Here is a 23,182-nt window from a genome sequence, read left to right as displayed (position 1 = left end):
ACCGCGGCCGGCGCGCCGATATGAAACTTCCTTAGAAACATCTCCCAAGCTGTGGCTAAGCCATGTCTCCGTAATATCCTTTCTTCCAGGAGTACTAGTTCTGCAAGTTTCACAGAAGAGCTCCTGTGAAGTTTGGAAGGTAGCAGACGAGGTACTGGCGGAATCGAAGTTGCGAAGACAGGTCGCGCATGGGTAGCTCAGTCGGTAGAGCACGTACCCGGAAAATGCAAAGGTCCCGAGTTCGCGTGTCGGGACCTTCTCCTTTTGGCGGGCAAGTGCTCTACCGAGTTCGAGTCTCTGTCCGGCACACCCCTATCTAACTCTGCATATGTACTGTGCTGAAAATACGAGCATAACCGTGCAAATATCGACCGTAGGCATCATGTATCCTGTTTGGAAACAAACTCGTTCCATTCATTGCTGTCGATGTTTCTGTCGACAACATCAACGTTCTCTTTACTCTTCGCCCTCAAATTTGCATTCCGTACTGCTCGATCCTGTCTCGAATTTATTTTCCCGGCTGTGTTAGTTGTACGTCGTGATGGACAGCAGTGTGGATATATTTAATGCTGAAGAGTTGCCTGACATGCATGTGGTGTGTGGGTACACTGAATACAATGGAAGAGTGGGTCGACAACGTTATGTTGAGGTGTTCCCGCTGTGACGGCTACCACACCGCAGTACTTCTGCATCTGTTTATAGTCTCCTAGGAGGAAGAGGATTCCTTCCATGTTAGACTGGAAGATACGGGAAGTGCAAGGTGTGCCAGAGCACACGATCTGGAAGATAACGTGTTGCATCCGACTGCTTACAATCGTCCCACCAGTAGCCAGCGCTTTGGAAGAGCTCTGCTTCTGTTTAGAGAATTTTACCTGAACATCAACATCACCGTTAACATTCGTAGTAGCGTAGTCACTGCAGCTAGCAGAGTTCCCATGTCGAGTGCAGTTTTCATGTAGGTTTCTAAAGCAATTTTTAGAAAACCACATTTTTACTGCTTTCTAATTGATTCCAGCGAAAGAGAGGACATGTTCAACTGCTACAATAGCTATGTATGAAATGACGAAACCCCATGGGCATACAAAAAATTAAATTTACTTTAACAAATTTAAGTTAATATTTCATAAACAATTTACATTACCAGTAAACTACAATATAAAAAATCAGTTCTACAAAATATACCAAGACAATATAATAGAATAAAATTATTTCTAATATAATGTAATTACATTCAAGGCAGTTTAGCTTCGGTGTCTTTCGTTTGTATTTATTTGCATATTGGGCGAGGAATTTAGTATGGATCAGCCAGAACATTATGATTACCAACTTACTACTGATATAAACCTGTCCACGCGATAGCAGCGTGACCTGTTGACGAATGACGGCTAGTCAGACACGTGCACGGCACACGTAGTGTCAGTGAGCATACGGTCCTTGTGTAGACTCGGGATGGCGCGCGATCTGTCTTAGTTTGACCGAGGGCAGATTGTGATGGCCCGGAGGCTCGTGCCGTAAGCATTTTGGAAACTTCACGACTTGTCGGGTGTCCAGGGAATGCTGTGTCCAAGGAATGCTGTGGTGAGTGTCTTCAACGAGCCGCGAAACCAAAGTGAAACAACGTCCAGACGTCGTGGGGTTGGACGGCCGCCTCTCATTACAGACGTCGGACGTCCTAGGCTGGGAAAATTGGTAAAATAAGACAGGCACTGTGGCGGAACTAACATCAGACTTCAACGCTGGGCAGAGTACGAGTGTGTCTGAACACACAGTGCACCGAACACTTCTAATGATTTAACAGCACGACATCGGCAACTACGACTGAAATGGGTATGAGACCATCGCCACTGGATGTCCGCCGCTCGTGGTCTCGCGGTAGCGTTCTCGCTTCCCGAGCACGGGGTCCCGGGTTCGATTCCCGGCGGGGTCAGGGATTTTCACCTGCCTCGAGATGACTGGGTGTTTGTGTTGTCCTCATCATTTCATCATCATCCAGGAAAGTGGCGAAATTGGGCTGAGCAAAGATTGGGTAATTGTACGGGCGCTGATAACCACGCAGTTGAGCGCCCCACGAACCAAACATCATCATCATCGCCACTGGACGATGGCGCAATGGCAGGGCGTTGCATTGTCTGATGAATCCCGATCCCTTCTTTATCATTCCTACAGGAGGGCGCGAATCCGTCCTCTGCCAGGGGACCAGCTCTTTCACACGTGTCTGCGGAACGGAGACTAGCTGGCGGCGGCTCCATGACGCATTCATTTGGGCATCAGTGATTGGAGCTCGTACAAGGCACCACGACGGCCAAGGTGTATTGTACACCTTGCAGCCCACATACACCACTTCAGGAAGTTCACGTTTCCCCATAGCAGTGGGATTTTTCAACAAGATAATGCGCCATGTCATAAGACCAGGAGTGTGATGGAGTAGTTCAAGGAACACAGTGGCGAGTTCCAGTTGATTTTCTGACCTCCCAGCGCGCCAGATCTGAACCCGATTGGAATACATCTTGGATGTGATTGAACGTAGCGTCGGAACTCATAGCCCACCCCCTTTTCTCTCCGGAATTTACGGGAATCAGGTGACTCGTGTGTGCAGAAGTGGTGCCAACTCCCTGCAGCGACCTATTAAGGCCTCACTGCTTCCATGCCAGGTATTTGCTGCATCTTCTCTTTGAGGTTACGGTCACGTATCTGTTGTATTTCGGACTGCTGCCTTCTGCGTTCACGCTCTTCACGCTCCTGCTCCAGACGACGCTGTTCAGCTGAAGCTGCAGCTCGTGCTGCCTCTTCCTGCCGTCGCATTTCTTCCTCTTCACGAGCACTGTTAAGACGCTCCAGGTACTCTTTTCTGTCTTCAATGATCTTGTGGCGAGCAAGGATGCGCTGATGTTCCCTCACTCTTGTTTCCTCATAATGTTGCACTAATGCTTGGCGTACTTTCTCACGCTCCATCTTCTTGTGATGTGGGTTTATTGCGTTCATTGCACGATGTAAAACAGTTGCCATATTAACCAACTGATTTCGCACTTGCTCACTGGGCATATTTTGTAATGTTGGACCTTCAGGAATATCTTCACGCTGTGATTCCGAAAGATCCATACCAAAATGTACACACTGTTTTGCATGATCAATGTGTATCTGCATGTCACTGTGACGAACACAGTCAACCAGTAGCCTCTCAAGGTGAAATGGTGACGCAAAACGTGCAAGTTCAAGAAGACGAGAGAACTCTTCCATCTGTGACAAAGGTGGACATACCGGCTACTAGGTAGGTGGTCATAATGTTCTGGCTGATTAGTGTATATGAATAATTGGAACAGTATTCAATTTTACCAGTGTTTGATATTATTTCACACACTGTATGTCAAGAAAGAGGAAAAATTAAATCATTCGGAACATTAATTTAATTTATGCTACATTATCAATTGGACTAATAGGATTTATTGTATGGGCACATCAGAGGAATAGAGGGAATATTCAACTGTAGCAGTAACCATCCATGGGGTGACAAAAACCGACACTTACATGTGCATCAGTTCTATCACCACAAGTTCGCTGTGATTGCCTGGATTGCTGTTGTCAACGATTATGTGAACCTTAGATACTTCACGACAAACCAAACGGAGTCGTGTACAGAACGTTCCTTTAAAATTTACTAGGTGATGTGGCGGTAAGATTTATTTGGTTTCGGCATGACGGGGCACGGGTAATTTTGCTTTCGGTGTTACGAACCACATTGATGTACAGTTTCCACAACAATGAATTGGTCGAAGTGGTCCTCTTCAGTGAGACCTCGGTCAGCGGACATTACAACAGTTGTCTTCTTTTGGGGCGTGCGGACAGTCTGTTTTATGGGAATGAGTCTAGTTTATAGGACTCTGGTCGGTACTCATCTGTTAGGCTCTTAGGATTCTCGAACATGTACGTCAGTCGATGGTCCGGCGGTTAACAGTCTGCCGTGATTGTGGTGTTCGACTTTTTCAGTAATACCGGTAAGTGGACAGTTCTGTACATACTCTGACAGAACAGATCACGGAGCGGGGTGGTGCAATGGTTAGCACACTGGACTCGCGCTGGAGAGGACGATGTCTCAAATCCGCGTCCTGCCGCGATTTCCCCCAATCTCTTCAGGCAAATGTCGGAATGGGGCGCGACCGACTTCCTTCCCCATCCTTCCCTCATCCGATGAGACCGATGACTTTGCTGTTGAATATCGTTTCCCATATCTAGCGACCAACCACCCAGAACAGGTCGAACACTCTGTGATAAAAGTGTACGTGTTTCGTTTGATGTGACGTCGTAATTTTCTTTAACATATATATTGTTATATCTGATACGATAGTCTACATGATGTGAACTGAAAGTAATATTTAGGAAAACCACTTTTTTCAGTCCTGCAGAACGATCGACAGTCAGCAATATTGTCGTAACATTATTTCGCAGTATGATTCAGCAAGTCCGTTTGATGTAATCCAAATGGAATGCGAGGAGAATATAAAATACTTCTCGCAGCAGCGGCAGCGGTCGTCCTTAGATCATAATCCCTAGACCACAAAAAACTTTAAGAAATAAAGATTAGTTAAAAATTTGTGGTAAGGTTTTATGGGACCAAACTGCTGAGATCATCAGTCCCTAAGCCTACAAGCTACTTAATCTAACTTAAATTACTCTATGGACAACAAACACACACACACCCATGCCCGAGGGAGGGCTCGAACCTCCGACGGTGTAGATTAGTTCGTCCATGGGTCACAGTAGTGAACTAGAAATAATAACAATTTCATTCATTAATTAAAACTTCCGGGCTAAATTGCCGTGGTCCATATATAAAACTTTTCCTCCTTCCTGACGTTTCGTTGCCTACTGCGGGCAACATCATCTGAGGTGAGTCGGCGACTGGCTGCTGGCGCTGGTGGTCTATTCTATTTTAATAGAAAAGAAGAAGGATTAAAACTAGACGAGATATGGCGGTCGACTTGGTACAAAGTCTATTACCTGTAATCGAGAGATGGCACTAGCCAGAGATAAAGTCGAAAGCACGTGACGAGTGGTAGCGCCATCTGAGCGCCCTATATAAGCGGGACCTCCAGCGCCTAGCAGCCAGTCGCCGACTCACCTCAGATGATGTTGCCCGCAGGAGGCAACGAAACGTCAGGAAGGAGAAGAAGTTTTATGTATGGACCACGGCAATTCAGCCCGGAAGTTTTAATTAATGAAGACGCCGTCCGTGAAAGCTTACATGTTATGAATAACAGTTTCCTTGTTTGTCTTTCTCTATTTACAATGACTTTGCGTTGTATTTTCCGTACATAGAGATATGTTCCTAGCTCGAGCCTCGAGTCGACAATTCAATCGTTTCTTCGTACAGTAAGAGAAAAGGAGAAATCAAAGGAGCAGCTAGTTCTCGTACCGCTTTCACTCATCCCAATCAAGAAGAAGAATGACAAAAGACGGAATAAGTCCTAAAAGACTGGGATGTGGACTCACACCTGTGACATAATGTCTTGATCGACATGACCGCCGCGCGGGCTAGCCACGTCGTCTATGGGCGCCTTGCCATGGCTCACGTGGCTCCCCCCATCGGAGGTTCGAGTCCTCCCTCGGGCTTGGATGTGTGTGTTGTCCTTAGAGTAAGTTAGTTTAAGTTAGATTAAGTAGTGCGTAAACCTAGGGACCGATCACCTCAGGAGCTTGGTCCCATAGAAACTTACCACAAATTTCCAAAAAATTTCGACATGAGCAGGAGTCGCATACAGTGATATAAAAAAAAGTTCGTTGCTAGGAATAGTAATTTCTCAATAAAAATTCCGTATACTGTAACAAAGCTAAAATGGATACTGAGGGTTGTTGCTTTAGTTTGTGTTTCGTGCTGTACGTTTTGGTGATCGCATATTACACACTTTTTCATTGTTGTGATGGCATTTTCACAAAATCGGGAATAAGTGAGGTAACATGTCAAATATTTCGTAATTACATTACTATTCTGTTACAAGTAAAAGGATACCATGCGTCCCTTGCAACGAAATAGAAAGCCTCTGAAATTTTACCGTGGAGTTCGGGTTCACAACTTATAACTTTACTGTTTGCGTGGAGCCATTCCCAAGTGTCAGAAGTAGACTTCTTCCCTACTACAATATCTCTTTCATTCGAGCCTGCCGCTGTGGCCGAGCGAATCTAGGCGCTTCAGTCTAGGGGACTGATATCATATGTTAAGTCCCATAGGGCTTAGAGCCATTTGAACCATCTTTCATTCGCAGTGTCTAGAAAAGAAATAGCGCTTGACTACGGGTTACATCATAACGGAATTTTTCTGATAACCTGTTTGTGATGACCTATAAGGCGAAGGATTTCTGTAATCCTAGAGATAAGACTGGCGCTTCTGCTAAGAAATTCCTGATCTGAGATACGGGTTTCGCAGCCAGCAGAAACGTGGGATTGCGTGCAGCGCCCCAAGCAACGGACCAGAAAAAGCGGTGTGCGTCGGGCGGTCAGGGAGGCAAGGCTCCAGGTCGACGCTGCCAGCCTACCCCGGCGGCCGACAATGGTCGTGTGGACGCCACGTTTCCGGTACAAAGGCACCATCCGCCCTTCGCCTCTCTTCCACTTCCCCTCAGAATACGTCCGGACGTGTTTTCGCATTTCTGGAAGCGGACACGGCGGGGCGGCTCCCCTGTGTTAAAGGAGCTTCCCCCCTTCGCCGGGAATACAGTTTCTGTGCCCTTTCCCTTTATTGCCTAATCCCTTTTTCTTCGCGCCATCCCTTTTGCGTGACCCGTTCCTTGCGGGACCGTCGGCCAGCTGTCCCGCGTGGCGCACGTGGTATTTTTCAGGCCTCGGGGCACAAAGAGAGGGTTTGGGAATTCGTGCGCAGCGCGCCGGCGGCAGCCAGCGACAGCAAGTTTCTGTCGCTGCTTACCGGCAGCATTGTCCCGAGAGGACGCCGGGGGCGCTGGTCTTGAATAACACAGAGAGACTGTGGCGTCAGATGGATGATTCAACCCTGTCAGCGTTCTACTTTGTTGGGTGTCTGCTGTTTTCACGACCTTCACCGCTGGGCAGACGAGGATGCAGTTTGCTTAGATGAAAAGTCTTTCACGGTGTACCGATGTTGCAGTCTAATTGTCTCTTTCTATTCTTCATTGTTTTGCCGAAATGCCACACTCAGATTTAGCCTTGAACTTCAGTCTACGAAATAATAGTCCTTGGAAATGCTCAACGTTACAAATTTTCAAAACAATTTTTTCTCTCTCTCTCTCCCCATCAGTCTTCTGACTGATTTGATACGGCCCTCCACGAATTCCTCTCCTACATCCTCAATTATTTGCTGGATGTATTCGAATCTCTGACTTCTTCTACAGTTTTTGCCCTCCAGTGAAATTTTTTTTAAGTGCTTTATCTGAAAACTACCTTGAGCAGTTAAACAGAGAACCGACTCGTGGCGATAACATATTAGACCTTCTGGTGACAAACAGACCCGAACTATTTGAAAAAGTTAACGCAGAACAGGGAATCAGCGATCATAAAGCGGTTACAGCATCGATGATTTCAGCCGTAAATAGGAATATTAAAAAGGGTAGGAAGATTTTTCTGTTTAGAAAAAGTGACAAAAACCAGATTTCAGAGTACCTGTTGGCTCAACACAAAAGTTTTGTCTCAAGTACTGATAGTGTTGAGGATCAGTGGACAAAGTTCAAAACCATCGTACAATATGCGTTAGATGAGTATGTGCCAAGCAAGATGGTAAGAGATGGAAAAGAGCCACCGTGGTACAACAACCGAGTTAGAAAACTGCTGCGGAAGCAAAGGGAACTTCACAGCAAACATAAACTTAGCCAAAGCCTTGCAGACAAACAAAAATTACGCGAAGCGAAATGTAGTGTGAAGAGAGCTATGCGAGAGGCGTTCAATGAATTCGAAAGTAAAGTTCTATGTACTGACTTGGCAGAAAATCCTAAGAAATTTTGGTCTTATGTCAAAGCGGTAGGTGGATCAAAACAAAATGTCCAGACACTCTGTGACCAAAATGGTACTGAAACAGAGGATGACAGACTAAAGGCCGAAATACTAAATGTCTTTTTCCAAAGATGTTTCACAGAGGAAGATTGCACTGTAGTTCCTTCTCTAGATTGTCGCACAGATGACAAAATGGTAGATATCGAAATAGACGACAGAGGGATAGAGAAACAATTAAAGTCGCTCAAAAGAGGAAAGGCCTCTGGACCTGATGGGATACCAGTTCAATTTTACACAGAGTACGCGAAGGAACTTGCCCCCCTTCTTGCAGCGGTGTACCGTAGGTCTCTAGAGGAGCGTAGCGTTCCGGGGGATTGGAGGGGGGCGCAGGTCATCCCCGTTTTCAAGAAGGGACGTCGAACAGACGTGCAGAACTATAGAGCTATATCTCTAACGTCGATCAGTTGTAGAATTTTGGAACACGTATTGTGTTCGAGTATAATGACTTTTCTGGAGACTAGAAATCTACTCTGTAGGAATCAGCATGGGTTTCGAAAAAGACGGTCATGTGAAACCCAGCTCGCGCTATTCGTCCACGAGACTCAGAGGGCCATAGACACGGGTTCACAGGTAGATGCCGTGTTTCTTGACTTCCGCAAGGCGTTCGATACAGTTCCCCACAGTCGTTTAATGAACAAAGTAAGAGCATATGGACTATCAGACCAATTGTGTGATTGGATTGAGGAGTTCCTAGATAACAGGACGCAGCATGTTATTCTCAATGGAGAGAAGTCTTCCGAAGTAAGAGTAATTTCAGGTGTGCCGCAGGGGAGTGTCATAGGACCGTTGCTATTCACAATATACATAAATGACCTGGTGGATGACATCGGAAGTTCACTGAGGCTTTTTGCAGATGATGCTGTGGTGTATCGAGAGGTTGTAACAATGGAAAATTGTACTGAAATGCAGGAGGATCTGCAGCGAATTGACGCATGGTGCAGGGAATGGCAACTGAATCTCAATGTAGACAAGTGTAATGTGCTGCGAATACACAGAAAGATAGATCCTTTATCATTTAGCTACAAAATAGCAGGTCAGCAACTGGAAGCAGTCAATACCATAAATTATCTGGGAGTACGCATTAGGAGTGATTTAAAATGGAATGATCATATAATGTTGATCGTCGGTAAAGCAGATGCCAGACTGAGATTCATTGGAAGAATCCTAAGGAAATGCAATCCGAAAACAAAGGAAGTAGGTTACAGTACGCTTGTTCGCCCACTGCTTGAATACTGCTCAGCAGTGTGGGATCCGTACCAGATAGGGTTGATACAAGACATAGAGAAGATCCAACGGAGAGCAGCGCGCTTCGTTACAGGATCATTCAGTAATCGCGAAAGCGTTACGGAGATGATAGATAAACTCCAGTGGAAGACTCTGCAGGAGAGACGCTCAGTAGCTCGGTACGGGCTTTTGTCAAAGTTTCGAGAACATACCTTCACCGAAGAGTCAAGCAATATATTGCTCCCTCCTACGTATATCTCGCGAAGAGACCATGAGGATAAAATCAGAGAGATTAGAGCCCACACAGAGGCATACCGACAATCCTTCTTTCCACGAACAATACTAGACTGGAATAGAAGGGAGAACCGATAGAGGTACTGAAGGTACCCTCCGCCACACACCGTCAGGTGGCTTGCGGAGTATGGATGTAGATGTAGATGTAGGTGTAGTACCATGGAAGTCATTCCCTCATGTCGTTAACAGGTGACCTATCATCCTGTCCCTTCTCCTTGTCAGTGTTTTCCACATATTCCTTTCCTCTCCAATACTGCGTAGAACCTCCTCATTCCTTACCTTATCAGTCCAACTAATTTTCAACATTCGTCTGTAGCACCACATCTCAAATGCTTCGATTCTCTTCTGTTCCAGTTTTCCCACAGTCCATGTTTCACTACCATACAATGCTGTACTCCGGGCGTATATTCTAAAAAATGTCTTCCTCAAATTAAGTCCGATATTTGATATCAGTAGACTTCTCTTGGTCAAGAATGCCTTTCTTGCTGTAGCTAGTCTCCTTTTGATGCCCTCCTTGCTCCGTTCGTCATTGGTTATTTTACTGCCTATTGTATTATATGTATGTTAACCGGGGACCGAGAAACGACGGAGAGGCTCCGTCCCCGTCGCAACCGCAGTGGTCCACAACCCCACGACGACTACCGCAGTCCACTTCACCCCTCCGCCACCCCACACCGAATTCAGGGTTATTGTGCGGTTCGGCCCCCGGGGACCCCCCCCCCCTCCCCCTGGAACGTCTCACCCCAGACAAGTGTAACTGCTATGTTTGCGTGGTAGAGTAATGGTGGTGTACGCGTACGTGGAGAACTTGTTTACGCAGCATCGCCGACATAGTGTAACTGGGGCGGAATAAAGGGAACCAGCCTGCATTCGCCGAGGCAGATGGAAAACCGCCTAAAACCATCCACAGACTGGCCGGTTCACCGGACCTCGTCACAAATCCACCGGGCGGATTCGTGCGTTAAACCGCACGACCAACTGGGCGGGCTTTTACTGCCTAGGTAACAGAATTCCTTTATCTACTTCGTGACCATCAACCCTGGTGTTAAGTTCCTCATTGTTCTCATTTCTACTACTTCTCATCACCGTCGTCTTTCTTCGGTTTAGTCTCAACCCATACTCTATACTCATTAGACTGTTCATTTCGTTCAGCAGATCTTGTAATTCTTCGTCACTTTCATTCAGGATAGCAATGTCATCACCGAATCGAATCTTTAATATCCTTTCACCTTGACTTTAATACCACTCCTTTTTTTTTGTTTTGTTTCCATCATTGCTTTCTCGATGCACAGATTGATCATTAGAGGCAAAAGGCTACATCCTTGTCTTACACTCTTTTTAATACGAGCACTTCGTTCTTGGTCGTCCACCCTTATTATTCCCTCTTGGCTGTCGTACATATTATGTAGAACCCATCTCTTCCTATAGCTTACCCCTACTTTTTTCAGAATTTCGTGCATCTTGCACCATTTTACATTGTCGAGCGCTTTTTCCAGGCTGACAAATCGTATGAACGTGTCTCGATTTTTGTTTAGCCTTGCTTCCATTATTAACAGCCTCTCTCGTGCCTTTATTTTTCCTAAAGCCAAACTGATTGTCATATAGTGCATCCCCAATTTTCTTTTCAGTTCTTCTGTATATTATTCTTATAAGCAGCTTGGATGCATGAGCTGTTAAACTGATTGTGCGATAATTCTCGCACCTGTCAACTCTTGCCGTCTTCGGAATTGTGTGGATGATGCTTTTCCGAAAGTCATATGCTTTGCCGCCAGAGTCATACTGCGCACCAACGTGAATAGTCGTTTTGATGCCACTTCCCCCAATGATTTTAGAAATTCTGATGGATGTAATCTATCCCTTCTGCCTTATTTGACCGTAAGTCCTCCAAAGCTCTATTAAATTCCGATTCTAATACTGGATCCCCTATCTCTTCTAAATCGACTCCTGTTTCTTCTTCTATCACACCTCTTCTTCTTCACCCTCATAGAGGCTTTCAATGTACTCTTTCCGTCTATCCGCTCTCTCCTCGGCATTTAACAGTGGAATTCCTGTTGCACTCTTAATGTTACCACTCTGTTTTTAATGTCACTGAAGGTTGTTTTGACTTTCTCGTATGCTGAGCCTGTCCTTCCGACAATCAGTTCTTTTTCGATGTCTTCACATTTTTCCTGGAGCCATTTCGTCTTAGCTTCTTTGCGCTTCCTATTTATTTCATTCCTCAGCGACTTGTACTTCTGTATTCCTGAGTTTCCTGGAACATTTTTGTACTTCCTCCTTTTATCAATCAACTGAAGTATTTCTTCTGTTACCCATGGTTTCTTCGACGTTACCTTATTTGTACCAATGTTTTCCTTCCCAACTTCTGTGATGGCCCTTCTTAGAGATGTCCATTCCTCTTCAACTGTACTGCCTACTGAACTATTCCTTATTGCTGTATCTATAGCCTTACACAATATCAAACGAATCTCATTATTCCTTAGTACTTCTGTATCCCACATACTCTTCATCGCTAATATGTTGTGAACTGAGTCTACGAGTCTATATTTACTCCTGGATACACCTAACAATCCAGTATCTAATTTCGGAATCTCTGTCTGACCGTGATATAATCTAACTGAAATCTTCCCCTATCACCTGGCCTTTTCCAAGTATACCTCCTCCTTATGTGATTCTTGAACAGGGTATTCGCTATTACTAGCTGAAACTTGTTAGAGCTCAGTTAGCCTTTCGCCTCTCTCATTTCTTGTCCCAAGCCCATATTCTCCTGTAACCTTTTCTTCTACTCCTTCCCCTACAACTGCATTCCAGTCCCCCATGAATATTAGATTTTCTTACCGCTTTGCGTACTGTATTAACCGTTCAGTATCCTCATAGACTTTCTCTATCACTTCATCTTCAACTTGCGACGTCGGCATGTACACCTGAACTATCGTTGTCGGTGTTGATTTGCTGTCGATTCTGATAAGAACAACCCTGTCACTGAACAGTTCACAGTAACACAATCTGTGCCCTACCTTCCTTTTCATACCGAATCCTACTCCTATTATAGCATTTTCTGCTGCTGTTGACATTACCCTACACTCATCTGACCAGAAATCCTTGTCTTCTTTCCACTTTACTTCACTGACGCCTACTATATCTACGAGTAGATTGAGTCTTTGCATTTCCCTTTTCAGATTTTCTAGCTTCCCTACCACGTTCAAGCTCCTGACATTCCAGGGTCCGACACGTAGAACGTCATCCTTCCGTTGGTTATTCAATCTTTTTCTCATGGTAACCTCTCCCTTGGCACTCCCCTCCCAGAGATCCGAATGGAGGACTCTTCCGGAATCTGTTGCCGGTTTAGAGATCATCATGACACTTATTCAATTACAGGCCACATGTCCTGTGGATACACGTTACGTGACTTTAATGCAGTGATTTCCATTGCCTGCTGCATCCTCATTCCGTTGATCATAACTGACCCTCCCCCCTTTAGGGGCAGTTTCCCACTCCTAGGACAAGAGTGTGTCCTGAACCTCTGTCCGCTTCTCCACCCTCTTGAACAAGGCCGTTGGCCGAATGTGGGTGACTTCTTATGACGGAAGTCTTCCGCCGCCAGTGCTGATTATTAATCAAAATTAAGCAGCGACGTGATTCGAACCTAGAACCGACACAATTTGATTATGAATCAAAAAAAGACACTACCCCCTTTTTTTCGTTTGTTGATCCTTCCACTCAGTTTTTCATTACAGAGGCCGAGCAGTTCTCTGACCAAACACGCTGAGCTATCGTGCCAGCTGTCCCCTAGACCACGAAAAATATAACACGTTACTGTGCCTAATACGGCGTAAGACATTAGTTGGCATTAAGAATGGATATATACACGTATTGTATGGTTTTGAAGAGAATCTGATACCATTCTTCCTGCAAAATAGTGACAAGTTCAGGTAACGATAATGGAGGGGTATAACTACCACACACATATGTAAAGAAACACATGCACAATAAAGTACTGTATGCTTCGTGTTTTTTTTTTAAGAAAACTAATGAAACTTTAAAATCTAAATGTGACGGATGTTTACTACTACTACTACTACTACTACTACGTGATCAGGCCCATTGGAAAGCACGCATCTACAAGTTTCCTCCTCCACTGTATTCTGTTCATTGCTGCTAACCGCCATCCGTCTACATCTATTGACACTTGGTTTAAATCTTCATGGAGTCCATCCCTACAACGCTTCTTGGGTCTCCTTGGCGGTCTCTTTCCTGTAGGTGTGAAATCCAGGAGCTGCCGAGGCCATCTGTGATCCTCCATCCGGGGCACATGGCCGGCCTACTGCATTCGTTTGGCTTTGACAGTTCCTGCTATGTTGGGCTGCTGGTGTAGTTCCTCAAGCTCTTGGTTGTATCTGATCCTCCATTCCCCTGTATCTGCATCCAAACCTGGACCGAAGATCTTCCGAAACACTTTTCTCTCAAAAACAAGGAGCATATGGAAATCCTGTTTACGGATACTCCATGTCTCACAGCCATATAGAACAACAGGCTGGATCAGGGTTTTGTACAGTCGAATCTTGAACTGTCTGGAGAGATATATGGACCGGAGCAGTTGTGCTAGGCTGTGGTAAGATCGGTTTCCTGCTTGTATTCTGGCATTGATCTCTGCTTCACATGACGAGTTTTCAGTGAAAAGTGCTCCTTGTCCTTGTAGGACTTGTCCCGAACCTACAGTGATTGTAGATGAGCAGCAGTCTGACATTGAACACGCGTCAAAACGAGGTACTCTGTCTTGGCTTCGTTTATGTTTAGCCCAAATTTGCTGGCAGCCTCCTTTAGTGCTTTGGTCATTTGCTCCAGCTCCTCTTCCGACCTAGAGAGTAAACAGATGTCGTCTGCATGGGCTAAGTATGCCAGTCTCTTTCCTTCGATTTCAATCCCTTCGCTCTCTTGGAAGGTCTCGCGTACGATCTTCTATAGGGCAAAGTTGAACAGGATAGGGGACAACCCATATCCTTGCCTGAGTCCTGCCATAATTTCAAATTCGTTAGTTACGCGATTTCCCATCTACACCTTTGCACGTGTTTCGTTCAGACAGATCTTTATAAGATTGATGAGTTTCTCTGCCATGCCAAACTCCCTTAAACAGTTGAGCAGGCTCTTGCGATATGTGCAATCATAGGCCTTCTTAAAATTAACGAATAAAACGTGCAAATCTTTACCATATTCACCCAGTTTCTCAGAGAGCTGCTGGAGACTGAAGAAGTGATCCACTGTTGACCGTCCTGGCCGGAAACCTCCCTGGTATTCCCCAATCACCGATTCTGCCACTGGCTGAATTCTATGAATTAGGCAATTGGACAGGATCTTATAGCAGACGTTAAGCAGTTGTCACATTTCAGTTTGTCGCCCTTCTGATGTATTGGACAAATGAGAGCTGCTTTCCATTCTCCTGGTAGTTTTTCTTTGGTCCATATTGCCTGTATCAGTCGGTGTATTTTTTTTGCAAGTTTCTCTCCTCCTGCCAGGATCATTTCAGCCTGTATTCCATTTTCACCTGGGCTCTTATTCTGCTTAACGTGTCTGATTCTGGTTTTTATCTCATCCAGGGTAGGTGGAGATAGTCTGCATCGGCTGCAATTGGATACTGGAAATCAAACTGCAGTTCGGGTTCATCACAATTTAGCAGCTGTCGAAAGTACTCTTTCCATCTCTCAGCTATGTCGCTATCGTTCGTCAGGATCTTATCATGGGAATATTTGACAAATTTCTGCTTGGCCTGGTGACCTTTGCAGAGGTACGTCACCTTCAGAAACATTTCCCTAGCCTTTTGCCCTCTGAAGGCTGTTTCTGCTTCAGTGATGATACCCTTATGTATTTCCTCTTTGCTCTTCTCAGAGTTGCTTGTGTAGTCTTTCGGACCTCCTCAAATTGTGCTTTGCCCTGTGCCAGATTTGTCCCCTTCAGCCACTTGCTCCTGGCTTCCGTCCTCCTTTGCCACGCATCTGCACATTCCTTTCCAAACCATATCTTCTTGCCCACTGTGTTTCCCGTGAGTGTTTGCTTAGCTGTATCCCTAACTGAGCTCTGGATGTTTCCCCACATTAGTTCAAGGTCCTGATTCGCGTCTATTTCACTGAGTGCTTGAAAGCGGTTACCAAGTTGCAACTGGTATCCGGTCTTCGTTGCTTCATATTTTAGTTTCTCCACATGGTACCTTTCCACACTTTTTAACTTAGGCCGCGTTTCTCCTTTACACTGTGTGTTTAAAAGGCCTCTGACCAGGAAATGACCGATGTTTAGACCTGTTAATGTAGTCAGTTCACAGTCGTATTTCCAGTGACCGAATGAATTTTGAAAGTCGATTGGCGTTGTGCACACATCTAAAAGTCACTAGCCTTCCGCGTTGTTTCCTCACTACAATCGAAAGCTCGAAAGCAACAACCGGCCGAGCGCCAGGGGCAGACACTACATTGGGATGGAAATGCCAAAGCCTGTATTACACCAACATATTCCTTTGACAAAGAAATACGATCAAGTATTCGTCAAATACCTTTGGCAAAGATCTTTGACATGGCGCTAAAGCGTTACTAGACTGTCGTCATATTTTTCATCGAAGTTCAAGTGGCGAACAGCAAGAAGTTACTCTGCGCTGCAGTTGATTGTACCACAGTTACGTTGTGTGTGCACTTGGAAGAGAAACGGCGAAAAAATTGGAGAACATACTTGGGTAAAACCGTGGGTTTTAGGTCGAAATAATAAACACATTCAACAAAATTTGTTGCGAGAGCTGCAAGTGGAGAACGTCAAGTCTTATATAGATTAGCTACGAATGGATGAGAGTGCGTTTATGCGTTTCCTCAGTAAAGTGGCTCCTCACATTACAAAGCAGAGTACTCACTTGAGAGAAGCTGTATGTGCAGAACACAGACTCACCACAATATTGCAATTTCTTACTGGCTAACAATACAGCACTTGGGTATCATAGTGCACATTAACCAAAATAACTCCATAAGCGTTTGAAGCGATTTATAAAGCACTGAAGGAGAAACATCTGAAGGCAAATAAATGTTTAGTGCACTATAACGGCAGTAAGAACTATTTTTATTTTCGAATAATTTAATTAACAGTATTAGTGTTCCAACATCTACAAAATTAATAAAAAGTACGAAACAGATGCAGCATTTTTTAACTTCTGGCATCCAGAATTCAAAATTAGACAAGGTCGAATGGAGAGCTAAGAATTTCCTTTTTCTATTTTAGAGTTTGTCCTCCTCCTCTGCTCTGGCTTGCTGAAAAGCTGCTGGATGTTTATAGATGCGTAGGTGGATAGCTGTAGCTCCGATTGCGGATTTGAAGTCGCCTGCAGCGTATCCCACCTGGCTATCGGCATACGATTAATAGTATGCACAGAGCCCTTTGTTCATCCTCCACATGTAATATAATTAAAAATGTAAATAATTAATATAACTATACTGAATATGAAAAACGTAATTGCTTGCGTAAATGTCTGTCTTGTGCTTAACTTAATTTCGTTTCCGACTTCGCTGACCTAGTTGAAGATGCAGGCAGCAGAGGAACTCCCGGAATGCTGGTGCTTGTCGTAATCGCAAAAAATACACTTTCTACGTTTTTCTCTTCCCTTTATCTCAGTGAATAAAAGTGCTTGATAGTTCTTTAACCCTGTATTATTCACTCATACAATAGAATACGTCGCTGTCACAGTACGTCGTCCTGCTACATACTCGAAAGTCTGATTCTCTCTCTTAAAAACAAAAACCAACTGTACAAAAAATTAAATGATAAAATGTTTTCTTTTGTCTGAGCCTTACCGCGCATTCCTAATTAATGTATTTGCTAATGCGTCTATTTCATTTTTGCTTTGTTCTTAAAAAAATTCTTTTACGATCAATCTACTGTGAGACCATAGATTTGATCATAATTCTTTGACGAAATGCGAGAGTTGACAAAGTTCCATATTACAGTATTAAATTTCTTTGATGTAAATATTTGACATATCAACTTTGACAAATATGATAGTATAATGCCGGCCTAAGAGAAGTCGCGGCTAGGCAATTGGCGAAATCGGTAAAAAGTTAAAACGCTGCTCAATAGATTTTGAAATGTACAGTTGGGACGTGCGCTGAGACGCCCCTTTACTTCAAAGCTTGATCGCGACCTCCTGCTGCCCCTTCTTCGACGTTTTCTTTATTTGTCTATTTTTTTCCCTTGCCACGTAATCAACATTTCTAAACTCCCATGTACTCGATCTTATTTGAAGTCACTTGCTGGCTTACATGGGACGGGTCACGACATCTTTAAGTCGGGACATCCTGCGAAAATCTGGACGTTTGGCAACAATACCTGTAGTATACTGTAATATTGCAGCAGTATTTTCAGGGACATATGAATTCTTATGTTTGTGTATCAACACGTTTACTCCCTAATAGAACACGTGATTCATAGGAAGAGTGAACTAAAGTTAAACTGTACATTTCACTACCACAGTAGTAAAAGTAACACTTTTCATAATAGACCATGAATAGAGTTTAACATTACGGTGCAAAAATTTATAACTGGTTGCCTTCACGCAAGGAAATGATAATTCTCGTATTTTCAGAAAGTAAAGGCATCTCACCGGGCACTCCTACAGTGATTCAAATACACTGTGTTCAAAACACGGCTAAAAATGTAAATACATTATTGTCTCAGTTCAGTTATTACATAGTTGAGGTGCTTTACTTTTCATGAAATCCATCTACAGGACTTATATAGATTCACATTTGTCAGGTACTGTCTGGGGTCAATTATTATTTATATGTCTCCAAGTCCATTCGCAAAAAATTTCGCCAGTCGACGGGTTCCTGCGTAGCTTGCGATGCAAATTACTACGAGAAAACTGCTGTCGTTTAAGGAGACAAAGTCTTTGCTACTTAGATCTTTCTTCCTACCTCTGGCACTTTATTAAAAATTTTAAGGGCTAGTTGCGAACAGAGACCTCAGTAGAATTTCCTGCACAGTCAGGTTTTAATCTCATGAACGAGACGGTGAACGGTTGCCGCAGTCGGCACACATGTGTATTGAAACTTGAGAGAGTTCAATCGATATGTGTGTTACTAAAGGACTTTACATATGACTTGTAGTCGCCGTAGAGCTCCCGACTACATGAAATCATAGATATAGATTCGAAGCCAACGTCTACTAAATCATTATTCCGACAACTAGGAATTACAATCGGACTTCATTAAACGTTGACTATACATCACACAAGAGATTAGTAACTAGCATGCGTCTTTATGTTATGCTGATAACATCAAATTCAGACTATGACATTCAACCAATTAAACAAAACACTAATACAAAAGATGCAACGTATGTATTGCCTTCATTACTACATATTACGTTAGAGTCGTTGATATACTTTGTAGCCGCATACGGTGCAGAGTATTTTTGCTGCGCTTGCGATGACGTCAAACACTGCATCACCGTTACAATCACCGCACGAAGTCCATCAAGGAATACTTCATGCAAATAAATTGAACAACGTTGACAGAGCGCGCTCTATAATGAACTTTCATACTTCAAACTCTCGAAATGGTCTTCCTACTTGGCTTTGCCAACACCCACAACTACGTACACTAGTTCATTTATATATCACGCTAGTACGGGAATTTCCTAACAATCGAATAACTTTGTTTTTTTTCTGAAATTCTTACCAATGAAATAGCGTCAAATCTCGTAGCTCCTCAAATTGTGCCGTTTAACGCATGAGAGTTGGCTGATAATTTGTGATTGTTGAGTAACCCCAGAATGTACGTAAACGGTTTTGACAAAAAGGCTAGTTGGATATTTCAATTTTGTAATTCCTTTAAGATTTGTGAACAGAGCTATCTGTAATTTGATGATTTGCATTTATGTTGGATTCATGAAGTTAGGTAACACTTGCTGTTTAAATCTCATTGTTTATGAATCAATTGTGAGTAATGTAACTTCAACTGTCAGATGTTTTTGAAAAGCCAAACTGAACTTGCAACATAATTTTGATACAAAAAACTCAGCGTAGTAATTTACCACATCAGTACCGCGTCCCAGTCCAGGTCATATACTTTTTAAAGAAGTTGAATTTTCTTAAATGTTGTCGTTTATCAGCCAAAAGAATTTAAAGTATTATGCCCAGCACTGCACACTGCTGAGCCTGTAGCTAGCGTATTCATATTTTTTGAGAGATACCAGAATATCTCGCGTTCCACCGTTGCTGCTCTAGAGTGAAGACATTTTATTTGTTACGTGAACAGTGCCAGATGATTCAGTGCCTAAGGGACTGAATGTATTTTGCAGTGACTGATTTTTGTTATTGGTATTGGGTTTTGCTAACAGTAAGACAGAGTAAGCACACCACATACACTTACAACACGTAACACATATCCACTCAACAGTTCAGATTTCATTCAACATAATCGTAAAGATAATTATTTCACATTTATAAAAGAACGTTGCAGACTGTCATCGATCATCGTCCACATACAGTCCTAAATTGGCGCCATCTGATATTCGTCTGTTTCCAAAACTTAAAGAACACTTCCGTGGATTTCCCTTTAATAGTGATGAAGCGGTGAAATGAGTGGTTTGGTTGTGACTCAGTCAACGAAGGTATCGACAAAATAGTCCCTCGTTGGAAGAAATGTGTTCGTCGGCAGCGTGACACTGTTGAGAAGTAAATGTGCGGACATGAAGTATAAAGAGTAGACTGCTAACAAAGTTTGTTTTATTTAAAAAGCTTTAACAGCTTTTCAGTCCTTAATACGTTGCAAGTGCCAGTTGTGGTCAAACAGTGTTCTGTGTAGTTGTTAGTGCATTATGTTGGAGCTAAGTGAATTCGAACGTGGGTGAATTGGTGATACTCGTATGGTAGCTGCCTCCGCAACCAAGGTAGCCAAAGTGTTTGGTGTTTCAAGAGGCACCCTATGGAACATTTGTATCGCGTACAAGGAAAGCGGAAGGACATCGTCCACTTAGTCACAAGCCAGCCGCGGTGGCCGAGCGGTTCTAGGCGCTTCAGTTCGAATCATGCCTCGGGCATGGATGTGTGTGTTGTCCTTAGGTTAAATAGGTTTAAGTAGTTCTAAGTTCTAGGGGACTGATGATCTCAGGGGTTAAGTCCCATAGCGCTCAGAGCCATTTGAACTTAGTCACAACGCGGACGAAAGTATATGTTGAAAGACAGAGACTCATCCACGACGAGTGCAACGAAAAATAAGAGGACGACAACTGCAAAAGTCACTGCAGAGCTGAATGTCTTACTCGCGAACGTTGTCAGTACCGAAACAACGCGAAGGGAGCTGAAGAACCTGGGAATTACAAGGTGAGATGGAATTCCAGATGTACTCGTCAGTGATAAAAATGCCCTTAAGATGGAAACCTGGTGCCGAAGCAACAAAAACTGGACTGTGGAGCGGAAAAAAATTTGGTTGTACGAGTCTTGTGTGACACTGGTTCCAACTTCTGGCCAAGTTTACGTCTCAGGATGATTTGGCAGCCATACCATCTTATTCCATAGGTCCCATATGTACTCTGCAAATTGCATTGCAGCCAGGGATTATGTGGCAATTTTGGCTGATCAAATCCATGCCATGGCGCAATCTTTGTTCCCCAGTGGTGATGCTGTGTTCCAAGACGCCTGGACCCCTGCTCACATAGCTCATTTCGTCCAGGACTGGCTCAGTGGATGAACTGTCGCAATTCCCCTGGCCGCCACAGTTACCAGATCTGAATATTACTGAGCCTTTATGGTCTGCTGTGGAGAGAAAGGTGTATGATCGCTATCCACCTGCATCATCGTTTCCTGAACTGGCTACTATTGTGCAGGAGGAATGGTATAAGATTCCCTTGAGAACCGCATAGTAAATGTATTCATCCGTTCCGAGATGATATTTTTGGTCTTGAATGCAAATGGTTTTCGTATACTGCGAAGTGGTAAGGAGTTTTTTTTTTTTTTTGGGGGGGGGGTCCACATTTTTTCCCATCCTGTATATTCAAATAAATTCAACTATTAACTCTCTAAAGCACTGGCTTGAATCAACCATTTTAGAACATTCTGTGTGTATGCAAAGGCGAGAAACGCTAGACTGGACAAATAGTTTACTCAAACAAGTTGCGCGCCAGATTTGCGGCATTCGCCTGTCCACAAGCTACGATTTGTCTGCGCAGTTATGGCTTATGCCCATAGATTTAAGCAACATTTATGTTTCTCATGTAACATCAAAAAGTCAGTATAAATTTGAAAACTGAATAAATCACGGAACAATGTAGATGGAGAGGTACAAATTGACGCACATGCTTGGAATGACATGGGGTTTTATTAGAACCAAAAAAAATACAAAAGTTCAAAAAAATGTCCGACAGATGACGCTTCATCTGATCAGAATAGCAATAATTAGAATAACAAAGTAAGACAAAGCAATAATGATGTTCTTTACAGGAAATGCTCAATATGTCCACCATCATTCCTCAACAATAGCTGTAGTCGAGGAATAATGTTGTGAACAGCACTGTAAAGCATGTCCGGAGTTATGGTGAGACATTGGCGTCGGATGTTCTCTTTCAGCATCCCTAGAGATGTCGGTCGATCACGATACACTTGCGACTTCAGGTAACGCAATCGCACGGACTGAGGTCTGGGGACCTGGGAAGCCAAGCATGACGAAAGTGGCGGCTGAGCACACGATCATCACCAAACGACGTGCGCAAGAGATCTTTCACGAGTCTAGCAATATGGGGTGGACCACCATCCTGCATAAACATCGTACGTTCCAGCAGGTGTTTATCAGCCAGGCTGGGGATGATGCGATTCTGTAACATATCGGCGTACCTCTCACCCGTCACGGTAGCAGTTGCAAAACCAGAATCACGCATTTCCTCAAAGGAAAAAGGCCCGATAACGGTAGATGTGGTAAATCCAACCCACACCGTGACTTTCTCGTCGTGCAGTGGAGTTTCCACGACAGTTCTAGGATTTGCGGTAGCCCAAATTTTGCATTTGTGGGCGTTGACAGACCCTCGGAGCGTGAAATGAGCTTCGTCGGTCCACAACACGTTACTCAACCAATCGTCATCTTCCGCCATCTTTTGCAACGGCCACACCGCAAATGCCCTCCGCTTCACTAAATCGCCAGGTAACAGTTCATGGATTTTGAAACGCCCACCCCGCAAATTCCCTCCGCTTCACTAAATCGCCAGGTAACAGTTCATGGATTCTGTACGGAAAGCATCGGAGGGTACGCCTAAGTGCCAACCAAACAGTAATGTATGGAATGCCGGTGCAACGTGCGACTGCACGAGCGCTGACTTCCCCGTGCATAGACGAACCCGCTACAGTCTCCATTTCTTCCTGAACTGTCTCAGCAGTTTTACGCCTTGTGTTCGGCCCGCCACTACGGGGTCTATCGTCTAAACAACCCGTGGCTTCGAACATCGAAATCATTCTCGCCACAGCTGCATTTGTCAACGGACCTTTACTCGTTCGAATCCCCTTCCTATGGCGATAGGATCGTAACGCTGAACCAGCACATTCCCCATTCTGATAATACAGTTACACTAAAAGCGCCTTTTCAGGTAACGTCGGCATGCTGCGACTGCTGGCGCATCTGGTTCTCCCTCTCATTACAGCTCC

The sequence above is a fragment of the Schistocerca cancellata genome, chromosome 2 (assembly GCF_023864275.1).
Source record: "Schistocerca cancellata isolate TAMUIC-IGC-003103 chromosome 2, iqSchCanc2.1, whole genome shotgun sequence".
NCBI classification, from domain to species: Eukaryota; Metazoa; Arthropoda; class Insecta; order Orthoptera; family Acrididae; genus Schistocerca; species Schistocerca cancellata.
Note: the sequence above shows the minus strand (reverse complement) of the source record.